This window comes from Corvus moneduloides, chromosome 5 (assembly GCF_009650955.1).
Source record: "Corvus moneduloides isolate bCorMon1 chromosome 5, bCorMon1.pri, whole genome shotgun sequence".
In the NCBI taxonomy this organism is placed as follows: domain Eukaryota; kingdom Metazoa; phylum Chordata; class Aves; order Passeriformes; family Corvidae; genus Corvus; species Corvus moneduloides.
The window spans coordinates 8,860,876-8,866,875 of record NC_045480.1 but is presented as its reverse complement, the minus strand read 5'-3'; positions in this window follow the sequence as shown (position 1 = coordinate 8,866,875).

Genomic DNA, 6,000 nt, shown 5'->3' with positions numbered 1-6,000 from the left:
GGACTTTGGCTAGAAACACTTATTCCAGACCTCTGTCATGGTGTGTGCCCAGACCAAGATAGTGCAGTACCAGCCAACATTGTGTTTCCTCACCTTGGTTTTATCCTATTTGTATGTTTTGATTAATCCCACAACCAGAAATCACAAAGATATGGCAGAAACCCCTGCACAAAGGATTGGCATAAACCCAAGTCTCCCTTGCACTGTCACTTCCTCCTGTCTTTGAGGTCAGTGCATCCAAGAGGATGTTTCCCACATGCTCCTACCTGGTACAAAATCCTTTTCCCGAAGAAATCTGGCAGCAGGGGGCAGCTTCGCAAGTCACTCCAGGCTTGTCAGTGCTGGATGGTCTCTCCCAGGGCATCTTGGCTGCAGCACGAGGTAGGAGCAACATAACTCAGTTTGGGGAGGTGAGCTCCTGCCTGTCCAGGACCCAGCCAAAGCTGTGCTGTCAAACAGTAGGCATGTCCTAGCAACAGCCCCAAACTCTTCCTATGTGCTGGACCTAACCTAAATCAGACACACACAGTTTTCTATCCTAGTGAACTGCCTTGTGTCCTGGTCTGGCTTACCATGGCTCTGACTGCACATCACTGTGGAATGGAATGGGGGATGCAGGGCACAAGCCCAGGACCACAAGGTATTTCCCAGCCTATAAACACAACACTTTACCCAAGGGATGTCTCAGATATTAAGGGTGCAGGCCTGTGGATGTTTGCAAATTCAGATGTGGAAGCTCAGGGGGATGACTGAGGAGGTTAGAGTTGACAGTCTCACTCCTGTCCAGAATATTCAAGTATTGCAAGTCCAGCTGCAAAATCAGTGTGTAGGATAGATAAATACGTAAACATTTGTTTTCAAAATAATGTCAAAAAAGCTTTTTCTAGGCATCCTAACAGATACAAAACAATACTAAAACCGATAAAATCCTATAAAATACCTAGGTAGCAATGTTGAGGCATAACAAAAGTATACACAGCTTTCCTTTCCATTTCTTTAATAGCAAACACTCTCTACTTCCCTTGCATTTCTAAGGAGCTGCTGTGCACATGACACAATTATTTCATTCATCTCTTCAGATGAATAGGTACTGCCGTGCTCTGGCTCTGTGAAACCCCATTGCTGCCAGGAGTGGTAGGTTCACAGCAGATCCAGCAAACTGGGCGTCAGCCTTTTCCCTTGGCATCCCTGAACACATGGCAAACAACAGCCCTGCTTTCTCAGGGAAGGAGGCTCCAAAATGAAGGCTCTGCCTGACTTCATGACTGGGAAGCTGGTGGCATTAATTAAATCGCCAGCCTCTAGTACCGCTTGAATTGCTCCGATCTACTCCCCTCCGAAAACAACTTTGGGGGACAATTTGCAGCTCCTGCAGATGGCCTGTAGAAGTTTATGGAACTGGCTGATTTTTGCTGATCAAATAAAATTAATAATAAAAATTAGGTCTTAGTGTCAAAGCACCTCGAGCTGGAAGTCTCCTTTCTTTCTGAGCAGCACTTTGTTCCATGCAATGCTCTCTGCCTTCAGATATGAGAGGTGGGAGAAGGCAAAAATAAAAAGAACACTGATGGCAAATCTAATAAACTGTCTCTACAGACAGAGAACCCTCAGAATGCCCAAAGCACTTCAAATATTTTTTAGGCAGAAGTGTCAGAAAATCAGTCTTTTGTGAGCATTTCTTCTAATTAGCTCTTTGCAATTCATGAGGCCTCGAGTTGGGCAGACAGCTCCCTTCCCAGAGGAGTCCTGGCTGCTCCTGCAGCCCTGAGCTCCATTTGCTCAGCTAAGGGGTGTTAATGCTTCAATATGCAGCAGACGTTTTCTTAAATGCTGAAAGACTAAAACAAATTATAGCCATCCTATAATTTGGCAGGTTAGAAAAGAAGCTTTTAAAGAGCCTTGTAAAACGAAAAACTTAAACCTTCACCCCAGGCTATTTTTAAAATTCATTTGTCTGCACTCCAGCAAGAAGGAAGGCACAAATGTATGTACGATCCATGTCTAAAATTTTGATTTCTGAATTAGTTCAATCTTTGTGGCAACTAATAAATGATTTGGGGGAATGGTGTTGTAACACTGGTCATGGAAATAGCCACAGTTTCATACCCTTTCGCTACTGAGCAAGGCTTGAAATGAGATTTATGGAGGAATTTATGGCAAAGGAAAGAAGCTACAGCACACCACCTCCTTGCATCAGAGTTTTAAGGACTAATTTTCATGCTCTCTTCCACTGCAATATGTGTGCTTTTAATCACACTAATTATGAAATGCCCATTTGTGATGATGCTGCAAATCAAGATGTGCAAAAAGAGCTACACAGAAGTTTACAAAAAAAAATAATGCTGCTCTATCTATCTCATCCCACAGAGCCATAAGGCACTATGTGAGATAAACTACGGCTAGAGAAAGGAGAAGCGCTTCTCCTTCCCCAAGAAGCAAGGAAAATCCCTCACTCAGTATGAATATATTTGGTGTACTCCATCTGAAAAAAGTTCCCACATGAACTAGAATGTGTTTAAAATGGACATCTGCACGTGCTCATATAGGTACAGCTCTAAGACCATTAATCCCTTGACCTCTGCAACCTCTGTATTAAATCAATATCATAACCTGTTATTTTTCTGTGTACGACTTTTAATGTTAATATCTTCTTCATGAAATATGAGAGAGGAAACAGGATTAGAAATAAGCAGTTCTCCATTCCCATTTTCATTCCTAATGTATCTGCTTTTAACTGCTTACCCAAAACCTTAAGGTAACATCTACTGTGGAAAACAAAAATACACAAAGTCTCAATCTACAATCTGTGGGTAGCAGAATTACTAGGGGGAAGTAAGGCCTTCAGGTTTACATTGCTGGTGTAATCAAGGGCTTTACTGAATGAAAGATGTGGCAACTATTCAAAATATTTTTTAAATGGTCTTTGAGACTTCCATCTCATTACTAACAAAACCAGGATATATCACATCACCTCTGCATTCATCCTGCACCACTGGCATGGGTGGGACCCCTCTCTGAAGGGACATGTCAGACTCTTGGACTGCATTTGGACACAGCACCAACAACTCTCCTTGACAGAGATGGCAATCCTCTCCTCTGGGAAGCCCCAGACCAGACATTGCTGTTCCTTTTACCTTTCCAGAACCCTCAAAGAGAAATTGTAGGAGGACTTAGGATTTCAGAAAGAATATGAAGCAGCTCTAACGCATCTCATTGTTCGCAGGCCCTAAGTCAACTGTAGAAACCACAATGAATTTGGTCTTTAGATGAAACACAAACAACCAAGCTGCATTTTACATCATCAGGCTACATAGACATAAAAAAGACATTAAATATTTGGAGGTTAAACCATCCTCACAAGCCCAAGGGCTCAACTGCATACTCTTGACCTAGAGAATAAAATAGATTTTTACAGAACATATGGAATAGATACAGAACATATGAAATTAGCATTCGCTGCCACCAAGTGTAGATCAGACACAATGCAAGGACACGACTCTACAGTTAACAAAAACTTTTTAGATGGCATCATGTCACCTGTCAGCATTGCCCCAGACCTGTGTCATCATCCTAATCCAGGCAAATTGAGGTTTGAGCTCTGCAACCAGAACGCAGCTATGGCCCTGCTAATCTGTTTCACCTGCCATACACCAACAGTTGCCCTTGGCAATTCCCCTTTGCCAACTGTCTGCTCACACACAAATCAGCTGCAAACACATCTGTACCCTTTCCTTTGTAGTTCCAATTGCTAGCTCACGATGTTCCTGCACTGGTCCCCACTCCATAGCCGTGGTCTCCACTCCAGCCCCCAGGACCACCCTCCCAATCTCAGCCTTCACTTCAGACACTGCAGCACTGCAAACACTACCCAGATTACATGTTCAGCCCAGCCACTGGGCCATGTCTAGACAGCCCTAGCCAGGGCTGGTCTGCCCTGGACCCGGTCTTCTATCTGGCTCATGTTTCATATTTACCCCTTCTGCTTTCCAAAAATCTGATGCAGAATCAAACCCAAGTGAGAACAGCCTTTTTCAGTTGCTGCATGGTTCATCCAACCAAAGTGCCAAATCTGGCTGCAAATCAGAGAGCAGATCTGATGGATCCAATATTCCAGCAGAAGCAGATCAAGGACTTAACTGAAGCAGCAAGGACTCCCCCGTAACAATGGCCTTCCTGTCCACACAGCCCTCTGTTTAAAACACCTGACAGCTTTTGAACAGCAGGTTATTTTATTGCATGATGAAGGTTGTCACTTTAATCCTGACTTGTAAAAAAAGATCCATTATTACAGAATGCACTCTAATAAGGCAAACATAGTACAGAAGAGAGCAAAAAAGTAATAAGCTTATTTTAGGATACAAACAAAAGTATAATGAAACAGCAAATTGCTCATCAGCATTTGGAAAGGCAGCTACCCCATATCTGTACAATATAAAGAGTAAAAAAGAACAAAATATAAGAAAAGCAACTAAGAGGGATAAGCCAAGACCTTCTCTAGTTTAAACCTACAAAACTCTCTACCTTAAACACTTGGCTTCCTTATGTCATCACCCATACTAAACCTCACTTGGTAATTTATTAATCAAACAGGAGCAGAAAGCTTGAGATGCCCTTTATCTTAAATTCAAGCAAAAAGGACTACTAACATCTACCCCTAGTTTTACCTTCAGAATTTCCCTACACAACTCCTCCACTAATTCTCCCGTTTTTAAGCTTCAAATTCTTGAGGCAGCAGCTACAATAAAATCTCAGTAATGAGCCCTCCAGCAGATTGACACTCCCATCCAACTTGGTGTTGTCTGCAAAATGTCTGAGAGTGCTCTCAATCACCTCATCCAGCTCACTGCTGAAGTTATCAATGCCATACTAAAGCTTTCAGTTTCTCAGACTGTGGGTCTTGCTTTGCCAGGCCTGGTTTACTGATCCATGTGATCAGGGCCCATGTGAACAAGACGGGAAACAGGGTCTTTGGTTGGGGACTTGCCAGACTGGTGAAGGGGTCTTTAAACTAGATTTGTTGGGGAAATCCTATCCATCTGTTACGACCTGTTTTAAATCCAGAAGAGCAAAGAAAATCAAGTCTCTGTGTACAAAACAGAAAGAACTTTGAAGGTTCAAAATATACCCAAAAAATGAGATTAAAACCAAACAAGGTTATATGTTGGTGCCAAAAAACTGATATATTTTGTTTAATAGTAAAAGAGGCAAAGAAAAAGAAAGAGAAAAGAAAGAAAGAAAAAGAGAAAGAAGTGGGGGGGGGGAGTGGGGGAACAGGGAGAGGTGACAGGGGTTAGGTAGAAACACGTCACCCTTCTGAGGCTCCCAATGACATCTCATTGCTCCCCTCCATCTGGTCTTCTGGTGGTGAGGGCCACCCGCTGCTGCTGCCACACCAAAGAGTATAGAATCCAGTGGATTAATATAAATTTGGGCCAGGTGGGAACACCCAGGTGCCTCCCTTGTAGGGGGCCAGTTTGACGTCCCTTGCAATACTATGGATTTGTTGCATCATGCTGCACTCCTCTGGTGCAGGGTCTGGGGACCCCTTTGGGGGGGCCCTTTGATGGGCCATGAAACCCCCCTCTGCTGTGGATAAGCTTTTTCCCTGGGGTGAAGGGCCCCTGCAGCTTGGGCTCCTCTGCACAGTGGAGGATGGGCAGTCACTCACCTCTGACCAGAGGCTTTTCCAACACACACCCAAAGCCCCTCTCCCTCCACCCTTTGGCGCGAGGGTCCGTGTGAGCCTGGCAGCTGATAGTCCTGGGGCTGGGGTCTCCCTCCACTCTGAAGGCATTAGGCTTGTGCTCTGCGAATGTATCCTTTTTCCCCAGCCCTGAGTTGTTACTTTGTCTTCATCAGTGAGCGGTGTAGGGGCTCAGCCAGGGCCCCACCCAGGGTGTGGTGGTTTTCTCTGCAGCTTTTGTAATACAATTTTGCTGTAACAGGCACAAGGTCCTTCACAAAAATGTTTAAGTCATAAACTATTGTGTTTCAGTGTCC